The sequence below is a fragment of the Pristiophorus japonicus genome, chromosome 22 (assembly GCF_044704955.1).
Source record: "Pristiophorus japonicus isolate sPriJap1 chromosome 22, sPriJap1.hap1, whole genome shotgun sequence".
Taxonomy (NCBI): domain Eukaryota; kingdom Metazoa; phylum Chordata; class Chondrichthyes; family Pristiophoridae; genus Pristiophorus; species Pristiophorus japonicus.
The window spans coordinates 61,839,974-61,848,832 of record NC_091998.1 but is presented as its reverse complement, the minus strand read 5'-3'; the positions used below and the strand labels follow the sequence as shown (position 1 = coordinate 61,848,832).

At 53.3% G+C, this 8,859-nt stretch overlaps 1 protein-coding gene across 5 annotated transcripts in view; it reads left to right on the top strand.

Moving 5' to 3' along the window:
* Positions 1 to 214: 214 nt before the first annotated feature.
* plat (plasminogen activator, tissue) overlaps positions 215 to 8,859 on the top strand; it is a 30,355-nt gene continuing 21,710 nt past the window's right edge. For 4 of the 5 annotated variants that reach the window (XR_011588411.1, XM_070866239.1, XM_070866241.1 and 1 more), the window contains exon 1: positions 215 to 310. The gene's annotated coding sequence lies outside the window, so the exon portion shown is untranslated. The remainder of the gene's footprint in view (positions 311 to 8,859) is intronic. The other variant, XM_070866242.1, reaches the window with a different exon arrangement.

Here is an 8,859-nt window from a genome sequence, read left to right as displayed (position 1 = left end):
TCCACCAGTGCCAGGCTCCCAGTGCCAGCGCCCCCCCCCCAGTGCGGCCCCCTCAGTGCCAGCCCCCAATGCCAATCCACCCCCCAGTGCCATTCCCCCAGTGCCAATCTCCCAGTGCCAGGCTCCCAGTGCGGGGATTCCCCCAGGACCCGGCTCCCTCCCCCGCCGCCCTGTGCATGACATCAGCCGCGGCCCCGCCTCCAGCCGCTACATAACCCACCGGCCCGGGGCCGGAGCTCAGAGATCGCGGAGTGGAGCCACAGCCCAGCATCGGGACCGGGACAGAGACAGAGCTACAGCCCGCCGGCTGGTGAGTACACGGCGCAGCTTCACCCTCCGGGCTCCGGACACTTCCTCCCGGGGCAGCAGCCCGGCTCGGGGCGGCGAGACCCGGGGAACCTTCCCTCCCGCATCGGGACCGCCTTCATCACCTGCTGCTCCCTGCCCGCGGGATCGTGGAGCCTCTGCCCCCCACTCTCTGCACCCCCACCGCCCCCCCCTCCATTCCCTGCCCTAAACGCTCTTCCCCCACCACCCCAACCTCTCTGCCCCTCTCCCAACTCTCTGCCCCTCTCCCAACTTTCTGCCCCCAGCTCTTTGCCCCAACTTCTGCCCCTAACTCTCTACTCCCCCCCCCAACTCTCTACCCCCCCCCCAACTCTCTACCCCCCCCCCCCCCAACTCTCTACCCCCTCCTCCCCCATTCCCTGTGCACCGCTCTCTGCCCCCGGCTCTCTCTAACTCCCTCCACCCTGCCTCCTTGCCCCCACTCTCTGCCCTGACACCACCTTCCAGCAGAACTCCAGTGGTTTCTGACTCTTCTGTTGGAGAAAGAGGGGTTGAGGCGTGGCCACTGAGCAGGGGGTTAAGCCAGGATCCTGGGGCAGGGACTGGGGCGATGGCAGGTTCTTGTTACTGAAGTGCATGAAATCAGCAAATTGTGTAAGTTGTACAAGTTTGGACCCGGTCGAAGAAACACAATAGTTTGCTTGTGCAGCTGGAACATAAAGGGAGGAGGGAGGTGGGGTAATCTCCCTGGTTGACAAAATTGTGCAAAATGTAGAAATTTTGAATGCCACACCTGAAGCCAAACTTATTTGATATGTTTTCATTGCGTTCGGAGTAACAGCACCAAGAAATGTTTGTCTCCATATCTGTCATTTTATCTGTTGGGGCTCAGCATTCAGAAGCAGTACAAAGCTACCCTGGAGGTGAAAAGGCTGAGTTATCGCTGAAAGTTGCAGGTGCCTTTCCGAAGGTGCAGAAAGGGTTAATCTCCGCCAGAGTCCAGTGACAAGCTCCCTGGCCTTTGCTGCGAGGAGATTGAGTGCCACCTTGTGTCTGTGTGTGGTCGGTGCCGGGCTGTGTGGCATCAGCTGCTGAGCAGTGAGATGGGGCTCACGTTCTGCTGCCCAAACCGGGTAACATTTAACCACGTTGCTTGCCAGACTTGTCAGAAGCAAATAGGGAGGCTGTGAATCTGCCAGTGATGGTCGAAAAGGGAAAAGCTGGTTCAGGCTTGTCCTGCTCTCGGTGCTTCTCACATTAGGGACCCTCGGGGACCTGCTGCTTCATACCCTGCACTGGAGGGGAAGGTATGAGAACAGTTGGCATGTGAAAGGTCACTGCTCTGTTAACCACTGCCCCACTGTCCCACAACACCGGGAAGTGTCCTGCCCAGAGGCACCCTGCCCAGGGAGAGGGGTCCCTGTCCAGAGAGAAAGAGAGAGAGAGAGAGAGAGACCCTGCCCAAGGAGAGGAGAGGACAGACATCTGCCCAGAGGGAGCCTGGACCATGGGTCAGAATGACTCTACACCATGAGGCACCAAGGCTGGGAGATACGGCGAGGTGACTCGGGGTGTGGTGCCTGACAGCAAGCTTGGGCTAAGAGCCTGTGACCAGCAGGAGGATGGAGACCGAGGGGCGATGAGCAGTGTTAGTGCTGAGCTGCAGAGTTGGGCAGTGAGTGTTGGGCTCGGTGAGATGGGTCCTGATTTCAGCATCGTGAGGACCCTGGGAGGGGGGGGGTGTGGCCGATCGATATGGAGCCAGCACTGGGTGAGGTCAGCAGCCTGGGTCTGCTGCCCCTGGGGGGAGAGGGGACACAGGAGCGGGTGTATAATATCATTTTTGGAGTCTAGGGGAATAAAGGGATATGGAGGTCGGGCGGGAAAGTAGAGTTGAGGTCGATGATCAGCTATGATATTGAATGGCGGAGCAGGCTCGAGGGGCCCTAGGGCCTACTCCTGCTCCTAATTCTTGGGTCTTGTGTCTTATCAATGCATAAAATACATGGAGTTTATGGCACGGAATCAGGCCATTCAGCCCAATGGGTCTGTGCTCTGCACAAGCCTCCTCCCACCCTTGATAACTCTGCAGATACAGGAGCTATCGACACCTAGTGGTTGCAAAGAAAGAAAGATTTGCATTTATATAGCGCCTTTCAGGACGTCCCAAAGCGCTTTACAGCCAATTTTTGGAGTGTAGTCACTGTTGTAATGTAGGAAACGTGGCAGTCAATTATGTGCACAGCAAACTCCCACAAACAGCAATGTGTTAATGACCAGATATTCTGTTTTTTTTTTAGTGGATGTTGGTTGAGGGATAAATATTGGCAAATGCAATCCCTGCATCCTTTCCAGATCCTTCTGGATCAGAGGAACATTCTGAATCTCAGAAGTTTCCAAATCTTTATCACACTTCCACAGGAATGTTCCTTTAACTGGAAAGGGGTCTCGGATAGTCTTGTGCTGATCTTGTCCAAAAGCTTGCCCCAGGGCCAATCTTTAGTGCTCTTGGTCGTATTCAATAGAGTAGCTGTGGAAAGTGCCCCAGTCGACAAAACTGTAGCCGGGTAATGGTCTGCAGCTGGGGAATCTCACTCGGGAGTCTCCTTTTCTCATTCAATTGTTTTTTTTTCCCTCCGAGGGGAAGCTTGGTCAGGCCCGAGAAATGACCAGCTGTTCCTCGCGTTCTTAAACTATTTCTGTGGTGAAGCATTGTGTGACTAACCGGCTGGGCTGGCCGGAGATTGCCGATGTTGACTTTCCCTGATCAGATGCAGGGCCTGCGTTTCTGATGGGAGCGGCCACCCTGCAGTATTGGCCTGGAGTCGCCAGGAGTTGCAGATTGATCTCCAGGATACCGCTGCCCCCAACCCAGGAGAAAAATTACAGGCGCATTTTAAAAAAAAAAGCTTTTTAAAATTTTCTTTTTATTTATTAGTCATAAAAATATTGGAAATGAGGGAGGGAATCATCATCATCGGCAGCCCCTCGGGAATCGAGGAAGACTTGCTTCCACTCTTAAAATGAGTCCTTACGTGGCTGAACAGTGCAATACGAGAGCCACAGTCCCTGTCACAGGTGGGACAGATAGTCGTTGAGGGAAGGGGAGGGTGGGACTGGTTTGCCACACGTTCTTTCCGCTGCCTGCGCTTGATTTCTGCATGCTCTCGGCGACGAGACTCGAGGTGCTCAGCGCCCTCCCGGATGCACTTCCTCCACTTAGGGTGGTCTTTGGCCAGGGACTCCCAGGTGTTTTTTTTTAATTTTCCTTTTGTTTATTAGTCATAAAAATATTGGAGATGGTGGGGGTGGGGGAAAGCCTGTTTGACTGACAGTCAAGAGCCATCCAATCAGGTCTTTTGCATTCCAATTTGGCATGGGATGGCAGGGCGTTGTGACGATGGACGTGTTGGGCGACCAATGGCGGCAGCGTGGGGGCGGGGCAGTTGGAGACGGGAGGTCATGTGATGGCGACCTTGGTTTAGGAGGTGGGCCCAGACCTCAGCACCAGGCTTGGAGGGAATCTGTGAACGAGACCAGGAGAGGATCGTCAAACGGCCCCACATGCTGCCCCTTCTGCAGCCTGTTATCTTTGCACGCAGCTTGTAGACAGCATTGAGGCCCGATCCCCTCGTCGCCAGCTGTGCCTCCAGCAATGCCAGCCAGACTAATCATTCACTTAGCAACTTTTCATCTGGGAGATGGGGAGAGAGAACTTGAAATCCGCAGTGAATTAAAGTCCGTGGGATTAAAGGGGCAGTGGCTGTGTGGATACGAAATTGGTTCGGGGACAGAAAGCATACAGTGGTGTTCCCCGGGGGCCGGTGTTGGGACCTCTGCTCTTTTTTTGATATATATTAAAGACCTGGACTTGACGATACAGAGCATAATTTCAAAAGATAAGAGAGAAAGACTTGCATTTATATAGCGCCTTTCATGACCACCGGACGTCTCAAAGTGTTTTACAGCCAATGAAGTACTTTTTCAAGTGTAGTCACTGTTGTAATGTGGGAAACACGTTAGCCAATTTGCGCACAGCAAGCTCCCACAAACAGCAACAATGTGATAATGAGCAGATAATCTGTGTTTGTTATGTTGGTTGAGGGATAAATATTGTTCAGGACACCGGGGAAAACTCCCCTGCTTTTCTTCGAAATAGTGCTATGTGGTCTTTTACGTCCATCTGAGAGAGCAGACGGGGCCTCGGTTTAGCGTCTCATCTGAAAGATGGCACCTCCGACAGTGCAGCGCTCCCTCAGCACTGCACTGGAGTGTCAGCTTAGATTTATGTGCTCCAGTTCCTGGAGTGGGAGGAGTGGGATTTATGTGCTCAAGTTCCTTGAACCCACAGCCTTCTGACTCAGAGGTGGGAGTGCTGCCCACTGAGCCACAGCTGACAAAGTTTGCAGATGATATATAACTCAGAAATGTAGTAAACCGTGAAGAGGATAGTAACACACTTCAGGACAGACTGGTGAAGCAGGCAGACACGTGGCAAATAAAAGTTAACAGCGGGATGTGTGAAGTGAATCATTTGGTAGGAAGAACAAGGGGATGCAACATAAATTAAATGGTACAATTAAAAAGGGGGGGGTGCTGGAACAGAGAAACCTGCAGGTGGATGTACACAAACCTTTGAAGGTGGTAGGACAGGTTGAGAAGACTGTTAAGAAGTCCTACGGGATCCTGGGCTTTCTTAATAGAGGCACAGAGTACAACAGCAAGGAAGTTATTGCAAACCTTTATAGAATACTGGAGTATTGCATCAAATTCTGGGCACCACACTTTAGGAAGGATGTCACGGCTTTTGGAGAGGGTGCGGAGGAGATTTACCAGAATGGCACCAGCGAAGCCAAACTTCAGTTATGTGGAGAAACTAGAGAAGCTGGGATTGTTCTCCCGAGTGCAGAGACAATTAAGGGGAGATTTAAGAGAGGCATTCAAAAGCATGAAGGGTTTTGACAGAGTAGATTCCAGTGGCAGAAGGGTCAGTAACCAGAGGATACAGATTTAAGGTCATTGGCTAAAGAACTAGAAGGGGAGAGGAGGAGAACTTTTTTTCCACAGCGAGTTGCGATCTGGGATGCACAGCTTGAAAGGGCGGTGGAATCAGATTCAATGGTAACTTTCAAAAGGGAACTGGATAAATACTTGAAAATGAAGACATTTACAGGGTTTTGGGGAAAGGGCAGGGGAGTGAGTCTGATTGGATAAGAGCCTGCACAGGCAGGATGGGCCGAATGGACTGCTTCTGTGCTGGATGGTGCTGGGCGGCTCTGTGCTGCTCCAATAGTTTGCAAAGTGACTTGCTTTGTTATGGGGTATTTTTCATTTTGATGGAGCAGAAATGCAGCAGCCTGTTGCCCCGGTGATGCTGGGCACGTTTGAGGAATGCGACTTCGTTAGGGGGGGCCTGTAGTGCAGTGAAAGGGGCAGCCCCTGAGAGGAGGAAAGTGGGGAGTAGATGATCACGGGGAGGGGGAGTGGGGGGGGGGGGGGGGGCTGTTGAAGCCAGTGGGCTGAGGGGGTGGGGGAGTTTCACAGCTTTGGCATCCTGCCAATGAATGGGTTTGAGTATGAGGTGTCACGTTGGGTGCTGATTCCAGACCGAGTTAGAGAATTCTCCGCTTCTGAAACTGGAGGATGGTGGAAGACTTGGGCGCACACGCACACGCGCACACGCACACGCACGCACGCACGCACGCACGCACACGCACACACGTCGGCCGTGGCTTAGTGGGTAGAACCCTCGCCTCTGAGTCAGAAGGTTGTGGGTTCAAGTCCCATTCCAGAGACTTGAGCACATAATCTAGGCTGATAGTGCAGCGCTCTCTCAGCACTGCACTGGGACTGTTGGAGGTGCTGTCTTTCGGATGAGACATTAAACCGAGGCCCCGTCTGCTCTCTCGGGTGGATGTATGGCACTATTTTGAAGAAGAGCAGGGGAGTTATCTCCGGTGTCCTGGCCAGTATTTATCCCTCAGCCAACATAACAAAAACAGATTATCTGGTCATTATCACATTGCTGTTTGTGGGAGCTTGCTGTGCGTAAATTGGCTGCCGCGTTTCCCACATTACAACAGTGATTACACCTCAAAAGTACTTCATTGGCTGTAAAGCGCTTCAAGGTGGTCGTGAAAGGCGCTATAGAAATGCAAGTCTTTCTTTCACAGTGACCAGAAAGGTTTGAGTTACCATTTGAGCGAGGGCTGTAGTGCTTCCTGCTCTCGCTCTCACTCCCCTTTGTATTCTGCCTATGCAGCATTCCAGAACCTGGGCAGGGGGCCAGAATTGCAGGGCTTTTGTGCAGTTTCCCTGGTTCAACCCAACTCAAATGAAGACTGGTGAGGAGCAGACGAGGTTATTGGCTGACTGGTTTCCGGGCAAAAGCGAGAATTTAGTGAGAGAGAGAGTCTGTTTGCATCTAGAGCATCTTGGGAGGCTGTGTGTGTGAGAGAGAGACAGAGCTGGGCAGTGTAACGGCTGAGTACAGGGATTGGCCACAATCCTGAATCCCTCCCATTGGTACCGGTCCCTGGGCACTGGGCGGGATCAGGTCTGGACCAGGACAAACTGTCTGTTCCGTGTGGTTTTAATTTGTGTCGCTCTCACTAGCTGACTCAGCAGCTTGGGACCTGGAAACACTTTCCGCGTCTTGTACAGTGAGGTCTGTACGGACGGTGTAGCAAGAATCTCTCGCTGCATGCCCTGATGTTACTGGGGCTTGTCGCGTTTATTTCCCAGGCGTCTTGCTCCCTTGCCCTTGCCCTTGCCCTTGGCCGATGGGCGAGGATACAGTCAGCATCTCTCAGCGGGCTGTGCAGAACTCCGTGCCAGAGGTGTAATTTCTGGCCGCAGCATGATCTCACGCAGCTGTTCAGGAAGTCTTGCGCTGGTGAGCCTTGAGCCGGATAGTGAGTGACCCAGAATTTGCTTTGTCCTCCCTGTGGACCCCCGCCCTAGTGAGTGCTCACTCTGCAAATAAACCAGACAGCCTGGGGTCACACTCTGAGCACTCACTTACATTGTCAGCCGTGGCTCAGTGAGCAGCACGCCTGCCTCTGAGTCAGAAGGCTGTGGGTTCGAGTCCCACTCCAGGGACTTGAGCACAAAAAAAATCTAGGCTGATGCTCCCAGTCATCATCATCATAGGCAGGCCTTTGGAATCGAGGAAGACTTGCTTCCACTCTTAAAATGAGTCCTTAGGTGGCTGAACAGTCCAATACGGAAACCACAGTCCCTGTCACAGGTGGGACAGGTTTGCCGCACGCTCCTTCTGCTGCCTGCGCTTGGTTTCTGCACGCTATCGGTGACGAGACTCGAGGTGCTCAGCGCCCTCCCGGATGCACTTCCTCCACTTAGAGTGGTCTTTGGCCAGGGACTCCCAGGTGTCAGTGGCGATGTTGCACTTTATCAGGGAGGCTTTGAGGGTGTCCTTGTAACTTTTCCTCTGTCCACCTTTGGCTTGTTTGCGGTGAATGAGTTCTGAGTAGAGCGCTTGCTTTGGGAGTCTCGTGTCTGGCATGCGAACAATGTGGTCTGCCCAGCCGAGCTGATCGAGTGTGGTCAGTGCTTCGATGCTGGGGATGTTGGCCTGGTCGAGGACACGAATGTTGGTGCGCCTGTCCTCCCAGGGGGTTTGCAGGATCTTGCGGAGGCATCGTTGATGGTATTTCTCCAGCGACTTGAGGTGTCTACTGTACATGGTCCATGTCTCTGAGCCATACAGGAGGGCGGGTATCACTACAGCCCTGTAGACCATGAGCTTGGTGGCAGATTTGAGGGCCTGGTCTTCAAACACTCTTTGCCTCAGGCGGCCGAAGTCTGCGCTGGTGCACTGGAGGCAATAGTGAATCTCCTCATCAATGTCTGCTTTTGCTGATAAGAGGCTCCCGAGGTATGGGAAATGGTCCACGTTGTCCAGGGCTGCGCCGTGGATCTTGATGACTGGAGGGCAGTGCTGTGCGGCTGGTGGAGGACCTTTGCCTTACGGATGTTTAGCATAAGGCCCATGCTTTCATATGCCTCAGTAAATACGTTGACTATGTCCTGGAGTTCAGCCTCTATGTGCGCAGACGCAGGCGTTGTCCGCGTACTGTAACTCGACGACAGAAGTTGGGGTAGTCTTGGACCTGGCCTGGAGATGGCGCAGGTTGAACAGCTTCCCACTGGTTCTGTAGTTTAGTTCCACTCCAGCGGGGACCTTGTTGACTGAGGTGGAGCATGGCAGCGAGGAAGATTGAGAAGAGGGTTGGGCCGATGACGCAGCCCTGTTTGACCTCGGTCCGGACGTGGATTGGGTCTGTAATGGATCCGTTGGTAAGGATCACGGCCTGCATGTCGTCGTGGAGCAGGCGGAGGATGTTGACGAACTTTTGGGGGATCTGAAATGGAGGAGGCTGCTCCATAGACCCTCACAGTTGACAGTGTCAAAGGCCTTTGTAAGGTCGAAGAAGGCCATGTATAAGGGCTGCCGCTGCTCCCTGCATTTTTCCTGCCGCTGTCGCGCTGCAAAGATCATGTCCGTTGTGCCCCGTAGGGGACGAAATCCGCACTGTGACTCCGGGAGGA